The following is a 15,758-nucleotide window of genomic DNA, read 5'->3' on the forward strand; positions in this document are numbered from 1 at the left end:
GAAAAAAAACAGAACAAGAAAAATAAATGGTTTGTTAGTAAGCATGAGAATGTTGTAAAAATGTAATGTTTATTACAGATTGCTTAGGATTATTTATGCGTAACGGAGGGTAACGAAGAGAAGAGATAATTTCATGCGGATATTTTTTATCACGGACACTTTCCTGTGAAGTTCCCACCATAAGTCATGCATAATTGTATCAAGTATCTCGATAAACCAACGGTAATCTGTTGCGTCAACCGGCGCCATTCACCTCATCAATCGAAACCAATCTATTTATGGTACAACTCAAAGTTCAACAGTGGGGTTTTCGAAACAAAGTACGATGAATGACAATGGCATTTAGTGAATGAGTCGAATGGTACCGTCTATTTATGTATGCTAAAATTATAGTTTACGAGCATTCACTCTCACTGAGATAACAGTCAATGCAAGCGACGTAGAGGATAGTGATTATAACGGTCTAATGGCATCCAAAGAATGGACAGTAGTCTTTCGTTAGTACCGGTCTATCGGAATCGTGGAATCGCAGGATACTATTTTTGAGTCTTAATTCAACGAACATTGAAAAATTGTTTGCAAAAGCGTAAATACTAACCTAAAAGGGGTTAATGAATACAAAATTATAATTCGTAATAATACAGAGATTACTGTGTTTAGAAATAGAATGGCCAACAGTTGTCTGTTTTGGTTTGAAGTGCTATTGTACTGTTATTCAACTGATGATTAAGTAATCAATGGGCTGAACGCAACCTGAAAATTGATAATGCTATTATCTTTCTTCGGACAAAACCAGCCAGGAGGTCGTGACATTCGGCGGCCAAGAGTTGATACTCAAGCCTCTTATCATTATTTTCTTACTCTCAATCTCATCATATTGTTTTGTGCTAAAAGGCGAGCACGAAATTTAGATCTTCTAAAATTGAACAGATATAAACAGATGTGTTGTAGTAACCAAGTAACCAATAAGCATTATCACGTAGCCTAATATCTGCATTAGATCTACATATAAAGCAGACTTAACCCTACAACGGTTTCGTGACTTTTTCTATACGTAAACGGTTTTGAGGGGTACATTTGTACCCCAGAACTAAAATCGCTCCTACATATGCCTGAATTTTTTTAGATTTATAATTAAATTGGATAGTTTTATTTTAAAATCATTCGTAAAGTATCCTGTTCAAAAATATTCATGTTTTGTCTATTTTATTATGTATTGTTTCATTTTTTATGGAACAAGTCTTTAAAATACTTCAAAATTCCCTTTTTTTCCTTAATATTGCTATAACTCCGGTAGTTTATAACCGATTTTGACCATCTACACGGTGTTGTGAAGATTATTAAATTGCATGTTGAACAAGTAGTCAATTATTCAAAAACCGATCAAAAAGTAAATTTATTACGACGCATATTGGAACACCATACGCCAATACAAACAGTAAAAGCACAACAATATGCAGTAACGGAGATAAAACAGGAAGGCGTCGCATGGACAGGTAGCGCCGTATACAAAGTAAGTATGTTCCAGAGCCTGGGCTACAGAAGAAAACAAATCGAGTGGTGCGTGGTGTATATTAGGGTGGGTGCTCTTATAGTTTAGGTGTACCTATAGTTGCAGTAGAGGAATATTCGCCTAATTAAGGTACCAACTATCAACCAATATTTTTTTTATCGATTCATCGCAATAAAATTATGCGACAATAAAACTGTTATCCTTGAAATTTGTTCAAACAACTATTGAAAAAAATGATTTTCTATGGATTTGGAGCTTCCTTGCACATATAGTTGATCTAATGTACTTATAGTTGCAAGTCCCATAAGAAATCAATGGGATTTACAATAGGAACCGAAATTAGCGATTGCACCACTATTGGTACATGTGTTCCCATAGTGGTACAAGCGGTTTTGAATACATAAATTGATTATGAAACCATCTTTATATTTTTTCTATGAAGTTGGCTTCGATTGAAAGCTTTTATTTAATGTATTAACATTGCCCATAGGTCTATTCATCGATTTTTTAGCAAAAGTTTTCCTTAAGTATGCGACTATTGGTACATCCACCCTATATACAAATCATTTTCACGAATGTGTTTTGCCTCTTTCATCATAGTTACTTTGCTATAGTAGCTTTATTATATCAAATAACAGATTCTATTGTTCGGCAATGTTGAAGTTTATACACTTTCACAAAAGTTTCTCGCTTACTTTTTATTGATATTTTGCTTTTAGAAAAAGGTATAATACATTTTCCGAATCATGTACACATGACAAAACACTAATGTAAACGGTTTTATGGGGGTACATTTGGTCGGTGTTAAGTCAGACCGGAGTCGCAAAGCATAAAAAAATGAGATAATGACAACACTGGTTAAAGAATTTCTTCAGCTACATACAACTTTTGCCAGATTTGAAATATGTAACTATAAACAAGAATTATGGCAAAAAATAATTTAAAATTATAACGTAGAGGATGCTGCGATTCAACCTTTATCCCGCTTTTCTCGAAATCAATATTTTGTCACTTAGTCCGGTCTGACTTAACACCGACCATTTGTACCCCAGACAAGCTTTAAGCGGGCACTATTAAGTTGGTTAAGTATAGCAAATAGTTTTCACCTGCTTTAATGGAAGTTTAATGACCAATATTGTGCAGTGGTTTAATGCTTATGGTAACCATGCCATTTTAAGACTTTTCCAAATTTTAGTCAAACAGAACAACAATTAAGGGAAGGTTCTGATTCAAATTTTTCAAAGATTAGATTTTTTTCTTTGCGTTTTTTTGAAAGTATAACTTATTCACTTGTTAAACGAATTTTTCGATCCGAGCATCAACAAATTTTTACAGGCAATTATTCAAAGCGGTGTCCTAGCCGCCATTACACGCTTTATCTCGAGACGCGCGCCTCAATTAGAATCCTTTTCATGGCATTATGAACGTTCCCAGAATGCTTCGCGTTGCACTGTACATGTGTGCAGGTCTTGAGAACGTATTTCACGGCTTGATGTGTAGAGGGCGCCACAGCTGCCGTGTCTGAACTGCGTCTGCTTGTAGCGTATCTGAATAGTTAGTATTCCGGAGCTTGCCATGCAAGTCTGTCGCGTGCGCGTGTTTTGTCTCTTGTAAACATATCAAATTGGTTGAAAAGGGGCACTCGCGGCAATAATGGCGTGTATAGATCACACAACTTATTTCTCTTGATTTTGAATTTCGAAAAACTGATGTCAATTATTTTTATTTTGACATTATACATTATTTATGTTGTGTTATATAACATCGATCTGCCAAAACGAAACAAACATTATTGCAGCATCTAGTAATGCTTTTAGCAGACGCTTTATAAGAGCGTTACTAATGTAAAATAAATGCTTTCTTTGACAGCTCTTACATCTGTCGCTTAATCGCCCTTTTCCACTTTATGAAAGCATTGGTGTTGCATTTGCAGCAATGAAGCATTTTATCGCATTCTAAAAACGACTCATTTAAGACTGTTAACTTTATATAATTTGAAGCGTCGTGGTTACTTGGGAAGAATCTACATAATGTATCAATATTTTTTTATTTTTAATGTACACTCAGGTTTTTTATGCGGTTTTTGGGCGGTATTTTTATGCGTTTTTTTACGCGGATGTACATACACACTAGCAACGCGAAAAAAACGTCAACATGCAAACGCTCGAGTCCTTCGCGATTATTTATTTATTTATAATTAATTAATATCAACAGACACAGTGTGGTCCTAATGATAATTTCTTAATCTATTTAAAAAGTCAAATTGTAGTCTGCTACGTGGAATGTGAAGATCGAACTCGGATGACACTCTGTTGAAGGTCCGCTGCAAACCAATGATGGCACCGTTTAATCCATAGTTAGTCCGGCGAAGAGGTAATCGGAGGAATAAATTATTGGGAAGGGCGCGAGAGCGAACGTTCATGTTTATCGCACTGAGAAGCTCGGGGCAGTCAATTCGATCTTGCAAAATATCCGAAATCGTCATAGCACGGAATTGATCCCGCCGCACTTGCAATGTATCGAGTCCAATAAGCAAACCCCGGCTTTCGTAACTTGGCAGCTGGTGGGAGTTGCTCCAAGGCAATCGACGAAGGGCAAACCGAACAAATCTGCGCTGTACTGTCTCAATTCGATGGACACCGTTAAGATAATGAGGGTTCCACACAACTGAACAATATTCCAGAGTTGATCGAACGAGTGAGCAGTAGAGAGATTTCAAGCAGTAAATATCTGAAAAGTGCTTAGATATTCTCATTATGAACCCCAAACAGCGTGATGCGTTTGCGACAATATAGCTGATATGCTGTTTAAACGTCAGTTGTTCATCGAGAAAAACTCCGAGATCTTTGACGCAATTCGCTCTGTCAATTATAGATTCAGCTAGACAGTAATCGAATCGAATAGGCGTTTTTTCCTCAAGAACATAATGACCGTACATTTCTTGGGGCTTAGGTTCATTCGGTTGATCTCGCACCATTCCGCAAAGGTTTCCAGTTGGCGTTGAAGGAAAGCTATAACTTGAGGTCGTCGGCGAAAGACAACCGTGGTCCTTCTAAACAAAAGTTAACGTCGTTGAAATACAGAAGAAAAATTAATGGATCGAGATGGCTGCCTTGCGGAATACCAGATGAAGCAAAGAACTCTTCGGATACACAATCACCTATCTTGACTGCTAGACGACAATCACTGAGATACGATTGCATCCAACGGAGAATATTAGTACCAAAGCCAAGTCTATCCAATTTTGCCACTGCAATAGCGTGATTTATCTTGTCAAAAGCAGCTGAAAGGTCCGTGTAGATAACGTCAGTTTGAAGGCCGTCCGACATAGCATCTGTAACATATGTTGTGAACGACAGAAGATTCGTAGATGTTGAACCTTTCGGCATAAATCCATGCTGAGTCTCGGAGATATACTGTTTGCAGTGGCTGGAGATGGGTTCCAACACAGCCATTTCAAACAGCTTAGGAACTGCGCTTAGCGTTGTAATACCACGGTTGTCAACTACCTTTTTATCACCTTTTTTGTGAACTGGAAACATGAAGGAGGATTTCCAGAGTTCGGAAAATACTCCGGTTGTTAGCGACAATTGAAACAGATGACAAAGAGGTTCAATTAGACCGGCAGAGCATTTTTTAGAATAATAGTTGGTATACCATCTGGGCCTGCCGAGGTTGAAGCCTTTATTTTGCTAATCGCCAGTTGTACCATATTATTGTCGATATTGATAGAGTTCAAAGACTGGTATGATTGAGGTACATTGAGAGCCGCGCGTGAAGCCTGGGTCGGTGTCAGTTTCTCGTTGGAGAAAATACTCGCGAACTTTTCAGAGAATAGTTGGCAGATCTCCTGTAAACTAGAGCTCATACGTCCTCCATAGCGGATTCCTTTCTTTGCTCGTTTACATGCTTCCAGAATGTTTTAGGTTCGGACTTCAACTTACGTTGCACGTTTCGCAAGTAATCGGCATGGCAACGCTTCGATGTCTTTTTATAGACTTGGTTAACATGAACGTAGTGTTGTCGCAGCACGTAGCCCCCAAACTTGGAGTACTTCTTCAGAGCGGCTCTTTTAGTCGCTTTTAACCGTCTCAGCTCGGCAGTGTGCCACGCTGGGTGCTTAGATTGAAGGCCACTTCTTTTGGGTACATAGCGATCGATAGCATAGCTCATAACATTGGAGAAGGTCTGCACTGCAACGTTGACATAATCATTGTCGAGAATTTCAATCCAGTGGATATTCGGCAGGAAGTCAATAATGCTATTATAGTTCGCTTTTCTAAAATTATAGCTGTCGGTGTCAGAAGCATTGCAGTCATGCTTCACTCGAATCGCTTCAAGCAATATATGCAGGGGAGGGTGGTGTCTAACAGTCTTTACCAGGGGGAACGGTGCTGCGGTAACATTTGGCGCGTAGTCAGATTTGCTCGAAAAACAGAGATCAAGGATTCTGTTGTTCTCGTTCACCACATTATTCGTTTGGCGCAGCAGATTTAGACTGTAGCAGTCAAGCAAACTGGTGATACCAGCATGAAAAGATGACAGTTCGGGATTAGCGAACATAAATCCGTCAGAAGCAGAGCGCCATTTTAATCCGGAGAAATTGAAATCACCAACAATCAGGATCTCATCAACCGGGCTTGCTTGAGCGGAAATCCGTTCCAGTGACTCAGTATGTGAATCAATCAATGTCGAATCGCGAGTGCGGTCCGGTGGAAGATAAACCACGCAAAGAAAAAGTGCGTAGCCAGCCAGTTTGATGCGCTCCACGCACAGCCACATTCACAATCTCGCAAACAGGATAAAACCCTGGTGACTAAGTGAACGGTTTAGCACTTATAAACTCACAAACGTGGTCTCAAAAGTGAACTTCCAAACGCCCGTGTTCGCGCGATCATGAATCGGCTTCGTCCGGAAACCCCTACTCTCGGCCCTAGTAGCATAAGTCCAATGCCTTCAAGTGGACCAATAAAAAAGATGATGCTCATACCCGCTAAACTACACGCTCCATGGCGACAAAAAAAACGTTTTTATACACACGAAGTCACATACACGCGACAAACGATCATACAAATACTTGAGCCCTTTGCGATTATCCACACAACACCCGCGCTCTCGCAGATATGGTAACATCCCGGTGACAATATGAATGTCTCAGCACTTATAAACATTCAAACACGGTCTCAAGCGTGAATCTACAATCCCCCGCACTCGCGCGATCATGAATCGGGCACGTCCGGAAGTCTCTATCCTCGATTCCAGAAGTCTAGGTCCATGCCTTCAATTGAATCAATTAAAATGAAAGCTCTCATATCCACTGGACAACACGTTCCATGGTGACATGACTGGGAACTCTAGTGATATGGATTAACTGCCAGAATGTGAAACACCGTACACCGAAAACTAAATATCAAAATGACGGTCCGCGAGGCCAACCCAAAAACGCACGCGAAGGTGTTTTCGGCCACAGGGTTACAAAATCGAATTTATTCACGCGAAGTTACATACACGCGAGCACACGCGACAAACACGGCAACATACGAAGGCTTAAGCTATTCGCGATCATCTACTCACACCTACAACGCAGCGAACCCGCAAACACGCGCGATCATGAATCGGTCACGTCCTTTATCCTCCATTCTAGCAACTTAGGTCCATACATTCAGTTATACCAATCAACAAAAAAAAAATAAAGCTCATATCCACTAGACAACACGTTCCATGGCGATATGACTGGGAACTCTCGTGATATGGAATAACCCACTTTGTTCTGGAATCTGAACCGCGCACGAAAAATTATGTATCAGATTCACGGTCCGCGCGCTCATTCTAGAACACACGCGAATATGCGAACGGCAAACGGTTTTGGTATAGAATTTCTACACGTGAAGTTACATACACGTTAGCACACGCGACATACAAACGCACACACGATCGAACACGTTAACGTGCAAATGCTCGAGCCCGTTGCGATGATACACGCGATCGCGAAGTCCCTACGCCCGCACATACCTCAACCGTACAACAAATATCACATTCAGAATCTCGGCCCGCTTCAATTGGCCCAAATCAGTGTTTTAGAGGGCGCCATTGCCTGTCTCGTCTGCAATTGTAGTGTGTGATTATGACGGGGAGCCCTTCCAAGAATCTAGCTCTACAGCTCCAGTAGGACAACTCTCGAAAAAAGTAACTTCTCCTGAGGAAGTTGGATTGTCTTGCAGCCTTCGACAAAGTTGTAGACATTAAAATTATCCTTATTTCCACTCACAGTGATAAACTGATGATAGCGGTGAAAATGCAACTTAATGCGCTTTCTCTGTCTAAATTGTCGAAAAATCCCATACAAACTTCGAACACGTTAGTTCGGTAGCTTGATTTGTCCGATTTGATTCAAATTTGGATCAGGAACTCTTGACGGGACTCGGAATCGACTCAGGGGTAGGCCGATGGTTTTTAAAAATTCGTTTTTTTCTAAGCAGTCTAGCACCCATGCGTAAAGACGGAACTGCTACAATAACAATTTTGCATAAAATTTAGGTCTCCCATATGCGCACAGCATTTTTTGTTTTTCTGAAATAGTTTTTAACATTTTGAAATATTCGAAAGATCCGAAACATCCACGGTGAGTTCATCAACATATGGGAGGGAAGGGAAGGACAAACAATTTATGAGATGCCTTACCCAATTAGTATACGACCTACAATACAGTTTTTGTATATACATATTTTGGAAAAGACAAGTAGGTTTTTATGCCTTTTTGAGAAGAGATTTAAATGAAATTTTCCCACTCCTAGAAATTTTTTTTAAAAAGTAATAAATAAATAATAATAAAAATAATACCTAAGTACCTACCAAGGAACCACAAACATTCTTTGGAGGATTTACTTAGCTAGCGACTATTTTGATTGACACTAACCTCTAATGAAATATATGAATGTATGAGCTACGTTAATCTTACTCCAATTTACTAACGAAGTAAACTAACAGCTAACCCGATTGACTTTCCTTGTATCGTAAAAATATATACCGTAAATGGTGAAAAATAACCAAACCCCAAAATACAGCAGACACACCTCCACTAACTGTAAATTTCGGATCGTCGTCAGTAGGCGCGACTAGAAATATGTATTGTGCATAGGTAGAGCACTGTTCAACTCAAATGGTCGTTGTTTGCGGGATGACTGCCAGACCTCTTGCGAATGACACGGTGAAACGAGAAGTCCAGTCATCTTTCTAGTTCGCGTGACTCACGAGACTCACACCGGTGTTCACCTCACCAATAATGGAAACATGAATGGTTTATTCGTTTCACCTGCTTTTGAGCTCAACCGTTATCACTTATTGCCGACGTGGATTGACTTGTTGCAAGAGTCCGACACGAAGCCTCGTTCGTTATGATTCAAACTAAGCAATTGTTTGTTAGAGAATGACAAAATTGCCAGTGTATTTTATGAGCGGGTATCTCGAGCGTTTTTCCATTGTTTACGCAAGCACAATCAACTTTGAATTATTTGTACTTATGTTTGAAGCACTTTTACTTTTTACATACAAGCAGTCAAACATAAACAATTCGCAAGTTTCTTTCTTACAACTGTAGATTTACGATCAACGTCATGTAAAATCTCAGAGCAATATCTTACAGTAATCAGTCACAAAACTGTGTTATACCACCACAAACACATATGTTATTATATTAAAATGTTCAGCTCATTCCCTTTCGCTGGCTTATTACCAGATGATGTCTAACTGTCTTTCTCCGTAAATCCCATCAGCATACCTATATCGCACACGATGTACACCGGCTTAGCATGTAATTGCCGCTAAACATTATTATAGTATAAAATTCATTTGCCTGATTGCATCCAAAGCGCGAGCCAGTTATTGCACGGTTCAACAACCCGTTCATACTGCAATGGTACACAGTCGGCGTTGCTTATGGCATTTTATACTACTTCTATTTGTGCACTAATGTTATAATTTATTGACGGGATTCCGTTTTATTGGTGTACCCACTACATCATCACGCGAAATAAGTACCATCAACTAATAACCTATGTAGATGTAGAAGGGGGTGGAAGGTGCCTGTTTACCCAAAAAAACAAAAATATAGAGTTTGATGTTTCAGCTGTGTTTAACAGTATGAATTAACTGTGTATAATAAACGAGACATTCTTGAATCTTGCAGAAACGATTATGTACGGATACAACCAGGCACAGTGGAGCCGCGAATAAAACCCAAACAGCTGAGCCGATTCAGGTTCATGATCGACGAGTTGAGTGCGGAAGATGTGTGCGTTTCGTTTTAATATTAATGTATTATTCTTATGACTATTGCACACAGTGGGACGAATAGTACCCGGGTATTATTTCAGATTTCAATCCAAGAAATTCCAGTGTTCCTTTCCAAGCTGTAAGTTGAGATTTAGTGACACCCTAAAATATTACCTGGCGTAGCTTTTGGGGAAATTAAGTTGATGATGTGGTTAGCAGGGGCCTGAGGAAGGACTTCAGGATGTTTTTACTCCGAAACAGATCGACATCCCGCCAATTATTTTTGCACACTAGGGCACTAAGGGAGCAGAAAAAATCCTCAATGGGATGGCACTAGGGCAAGTTGGTCGGGTTCCTTTCTTTCGGCACGAACGGTATCTTCTTCTGCTCAAGATACTCCAGCGTCTTCTTGGCGTAATGGGAAGACGCCTTGTCCGGCCAGAAGACGTACTTAACATCTGCATGATGCTACTTTAAGAACGGCGGAAGATTTTTCTCAAAATACTCCTCCTGGTACACTTGTTGATTGATGGCCAGACCGCTCAGCTTGAACCACGGCTTTGAAATCCCTCTGTCCGATATGGCGATGTACAGCATAACTTTTTTTTTCAAATTTTTGCTTAAACTTATATTTTACTTCGGGGGTGTGGCCGACTTGTCGCTGGAATAGTAGCTGTCATTTCCTTGAATGTGGATCTTCGAGAGCGGAAAGTAACTTTCGTCGTCCAGCACGAACGACGTCCCGCGGTAGTTCTTCGTCATCCACCGGCACTGCGATTTCACGATCGCTATCTGCTCGGCCGTGTACTCGGGGGACCGAGTCTTCTTCCGACAGATGATGTACTCCATCTTGGGGTTTCGGTGAATCAAGGTATGGGAGCAGTGATATTTTCGCCCAGTGTCACACAAACTCGTTCCGTCCTTGTTGTTGAACAGCTTTTTCAACGCTTCCTACTCCTTCATCGTCATTATCTTCGCCGGACGGCCGCTACCGGCCTTTCGCTCCACACTTAGGGATGCCAGGATACAGTGAACTGCACTCACGGGTATGTTTTCGTCTCGAAACTGTAAACTTTTTTCCACAATGACCATGCGTTTCGTAAAACCGTACAACAAGCGCGGAGTGCTTGCTGTTTCGAAGCCATCTTCTATTGAATTGACAGCACCCGAGCGAAAAGAAACATGTCACTCATTTCTAGGGTGTCCATAGAGCAATTCGTTTGGTGAAAAAAATTTACGCTTTTTACTTTAATTACAGAAAGGTATTGAAATCATTCTCATTTTTTATCGAACACCCGTTATAATAGATGTACAAACCGATTCAGTTTAGTGAGCGAATCGAGTCCGATTCGGTCGAAAAAAAAATAATGGACTCTTGATCGGTTCAGTCATTTATTTGGGAAGATTAAAAAAAAATATCTGTTTAATTTGGATCTAGAGTAGATATTTTGTGTTATTTGTCTTGTTTTCAGTTAATTTCGATCACCTTGTGTATTATTGCTTTAATTTAGTCTGACACTTTCGTCTTTCAGAAAGGCAACACAACCCACAACCACTTCAATATTTGCCTTCAGGTTATCTCCACCGTGTCGTGCTTTGTTTGTTGTGTGCTTATACATGGTTCAGTTACCTGTGTGTCTGTAATCGTCTATGAGAACGTTAACTTCCAAGTTTCTCCAAGTGTTCTTCAGAATATTTCTCCGTGTAAAATATCATACCCATTCTTCAAGCTGATATCAGTTTGAGTTACGTTAGGTCTTTACCATTGGTGAAACCGTGTGGTGTCCTGCTGGCTAAAATTGTTTTTGCATTATTTTAGCCAAGAATAGAGGCGACTAACAACATGTTAGGAGTTCCTAGGTCAAGATATTGATCCGTACCGAAGACTTAACCTAGACGGACCTTAAAGTTTTGCGTCATAGCCTTTATCCATTCTATATTGAGTGAATCACTGACATATAGTCACCTTTTCTGATGTTTACAAACATTTTAGATTTCTTCTGGCGGTTGTACAATATCCGTAAATGATGAAGTACAATGCTACACTAAGTAACAGCATGTATTAATATACCGACTTTTCCACGCCAAGGTATAAATTTCAAAACTTTGGTTTAAAAATCGTATTTTAAAAAGGCAAGCTTTCAAGTAGGATTTTTTTTTGAATTGGCCTAAGATGAAGCTGTTGAATTACACAACACGTTTTTTATGTGGAAAGCGATCTGTAAATTTGTCAAAATAAGCTAGTTTTTTTTAATCTGGAACCGTCTACCGATCTACATTGACGAGTACAGTGAAGACCCGATTTTTATCAGCACCCAATTTTATCAGCCCCCGATTTCATCTACTCCCGATTTTATCAGCTATGAAAATTGATAGTTGGTAGTTTGATAGGCTCTAGCAGACAAACCAAGTTGAATTCGTGTAAATCCTTGCTTGAGCATATTTTTCTTCTCTTAGAGATCCGAAACATGCAGAACATTTTTTTTTAAATTTTGCGCTGTCAGACCCTCTTAAGGGAAGTTTAAGCTAAATAATCAGGAAAGGTTATGAGGCTATATCTAGGGATTAACGAAGAATATTTTAAGAGCTTCGGTTTCTTAAAAAGAAAGAAAAATATATGTCCCGATTTTATCTATGTCTCCATTTTATCAGCCTAAAATTCACCAAGAGGCCGATAAAAACGGGTCTTCACAGTATCTCCAAAAGAGACTTCTTGAGGTCTCATGAAGCTTTGTACTACTTTTGCTTTCCTAAACAGTGGTAAATATTTGAACACTCCAGAACTTCACTTTGTCAGAAAATGTAGGGCCATCGGAAGCTAAAACTTCGTAAAATTGCACTCCTGCTTCTTTCTTCAAAATCATCCCGTGCATCACTCTTTCGAGTTTGAACCGCTCATATGGTAGTCGGTCTTTGCCACTATTGCTCTTCTCCCACCCGAGCAAACGTAAAGTCCATAATACCCCCATACTCATGGGGTTGGGCATGGGTGTTTGAAATGGGTTCAACCCACGAAAACACCATCGTCATGGTCCGGTAGATCCCATAGAAAAACCTGTTTTAATCCACCTAGTGGTGCAATTGTGCCTTTCTCATTTGTCCAAACTACGATTCCATGGCTGGTTATGTTCAATACAACGGTGGAAATGTATATTACATATTCAGTACGATTTGCACATACCTACAATGGATCGACAGCCACGATCTTGAGAGGCTATATGTCGACACTAGTTTCAGTTTTAAAGTAGCAACCCCTCACTGGATACTCCTACCTACGCCTAAATAAGTCAAAACAAAATCGGAATTAGGTTGACGATTTTTAGAGTGATTGCATAACCTTTCTATATGAGAAAGGCAAAAGGTGCCAAAGTCCAAAAAAGTCAATCTTCGACAAAAAATTTTTTTTCGATATTACATCAAATCTCGACGTTTCATGCATTTTAAAGACATTTGGCATCGAAAATACAAATTCGATTTGGAAATTTTCCCATTTTCCCATGAGAATTTTTCAATCCAGTTTATATGGGAATATGCTGTGTGGTCGCACTCTTCAACCCTTAATTCCGGAACCAGAAGTCCAATCAATAAAAAATTCAGTAGCAGCCGATGGGAAGGTTGTACCTTTCATTTGTGCAAATCGGTCCAGCCATCTCTGAGAAACAGAGGTGACATTTTTTCCACATACACACATACGCACACACACATACATACACACACAGACATTTTCCGATCTCGACGAACTGAGTCGAATGGCATATGACATTCGGCCCTCCGGGCAGGGATTAGGTTGACAATTTTTAGAGTGATTGCATAACCTTTCTATATGAGAAAGGCAAAACCATACGTTGGTATATTTATGGGTTTTTGATACCATTTTATGGTGTTTTAATGGTTGTGAAAGTGGGCATGGACCATGTTCATGGTCTTTTCCAGGGGCTGTATGGTGTTTGAACCCATGAGTATTTGCTCGGGCATCCAGTCTTCTGGGCCGCCGATGGATTAAAAGTTGTCGTTGTGTTTATTATATTTACTACGCATGTCGTTTGCAATTTGGGATTTAACCCAATAATGGAAACGTGTCTGATAAGGAGAATGGAGATGCCAACTTGTCATTAACATTTCGCAGTGAATTTCTTCACATTCATTTGGGATATCTTTTACACTTTTTGTGTGCTTGCTTTGTACTGCAAACTTTGGAAATAATCATTGAAGTGTTAATAAGTAGCAATACTCCCGATTGGCCGGCTGTTCGGAGTTCAAATTGCTCGTTTCGCATTATCGGAAATTGATCGCGAGTGACTTTCGTACATATTGTTAAGATCATAGTGTCTATAGATGAATAAATATCCCTATTATTTTCCACGCGGCTTTATCCTTTTGTGTAACGTCGCGCGGAAGAATAATTACTCAAATGCCTATTCGAACGGCATTTATATTTCTACTGGAGGTCGCGCAACTGAAAATATTTATCTAAAATGAAAAGACAAAGCGCGTGAGTACTTAGCTAAATCACAATATCTTCCAAGATATATCCTGATTCATTTCCCTACATACTAACACCAATCCTACCCAGCGACACTTGTGGATGATGTAGAGAATTCCTCGGTCATGATAGTCACAAGTGTTGAACTAACATTCCTTCCCATCCCACAATTGTCCTGCATGGGCGTAACCATCTACGTTATTAGTCATACTATAGTCTTAGTCTCTTTAGGTTGCACGTTGAGTATGGTGTACTACTCCCAAGTATCATACAATTAGTTCAATATGCAATCTCAACAGGCTTTTATCAATCTCGGGAAACTCATGGGCGCTCAACTAAGCTAAGCTAAAACTAAGCTTATCGTGCTTCATAAGTTCGGTGTAGCGCATTCATTCAGTTATTTTCGGTTCAAATTTAATTTCAGTGTCAAACTGTATTTTGATTCTGTACTGGTTCTAAGTGGGATTATCGAGCAAAAATGCCTCAGATAAGGTTTACGTTACGACAGTTCTCTTATGCTCTAAAATTTACAAGATATCACGTTCTTCCTTCACATATAACTAATAAATGCTTTTGGTTTTGAATTAATTTATATTTCCTCTGAACTGAAGGCTTTCGATTCTGTGTGAAACTTCAGCAAGCTTGGAAGTGAATAAATGAAGGTGGCGTTGAAACTGAATGCTGACTTCCGTAAATGCACCCAGAAATTAGCAACTTTTACATAAATTATTCTGTTCTAAATGTTGTAATTATACATTCCCCTCAAAAGCAGATTTTTATTTTTATTGTTTTTATAAGAATCACAACTTTTCAAAAATGAATCGTGGCTCACTCTCTCTTTTTTCTAGATTCGATTCTTTTGATCGATTCGTGATTCACTTGCCCATCTATACGCTATAAACCTGTTTTCGCAAGAGGACTTTTTTTTTATAAAGGGTGTTTTCTAAACATTTTTTAAATTAGAGCAAATTCAATTGTTTTGTTTATTTTGATAACGAATGACACGCAATTTAATTCAAAAATAAATTCAGTATGATTTAAGTATTTTAAGAAAAATGGGACAAGGATACCATTCGCCAACAAACCGCACCATACAGTTCCTTGTTTGGATGCAATGGAGTCCCTAAAATCTACGGTTATTCATCACACCTAACAAACCACTTTGTTTGTTTCCATACCCAAAAAAGAAAGATGGACAAATGATTATTAGGACCAAACGCTAATTTTTTATGTAAAATTGCAAAATTCTAAGGCGTTACTCAAGCATAAATTTTCGCATGATGAAATGGCAATAAAAACTGAAGCAAAAAAATGACGACAATGTGTCAACTCAGTTGTCAATTAATCTTAATTAAAAAAAAACAATACAGCAACAAATATGTTCCACCTCAGCCCACTGTACAGCGGTAATTAAATTCATCTGCTCAACATCACGTATTCACGCTGGGTAACTTGCTTCGTTCATCTCCCCTGGCTGTAGACGCCGGTTTT

General features: G+C 39.3%; 1 protein-coding gene across 1 annotated transcript in view; it reads right to left on the reverse strand.

Annotated features, from left to right (window-relative positions):
- Positions 1–15,758, reverse strand: part of LOC131694138 (protein Lilipod) — a 58,194-nt gene that overhangs the window by 18,152 nt on the left and 24,284 nt on the right. The window lies entirely within an intron of this gene.

This window comes from Topomyia yanbarensis, chromosome 3 (genome assembly GCF_030247195.1).
Source record: "Topomyia yanbarensis strain Yona2022 chromosome 3, ASM3024719v1, whole genome shotgun sequence".
Taxonomy (NCBI): domain Eukaryota; kingdom Metazoa; phylum Arthropoda; class Insecta; order Diptera; family Culicidae; genus Topomyia; species Topomyia yanbarensis.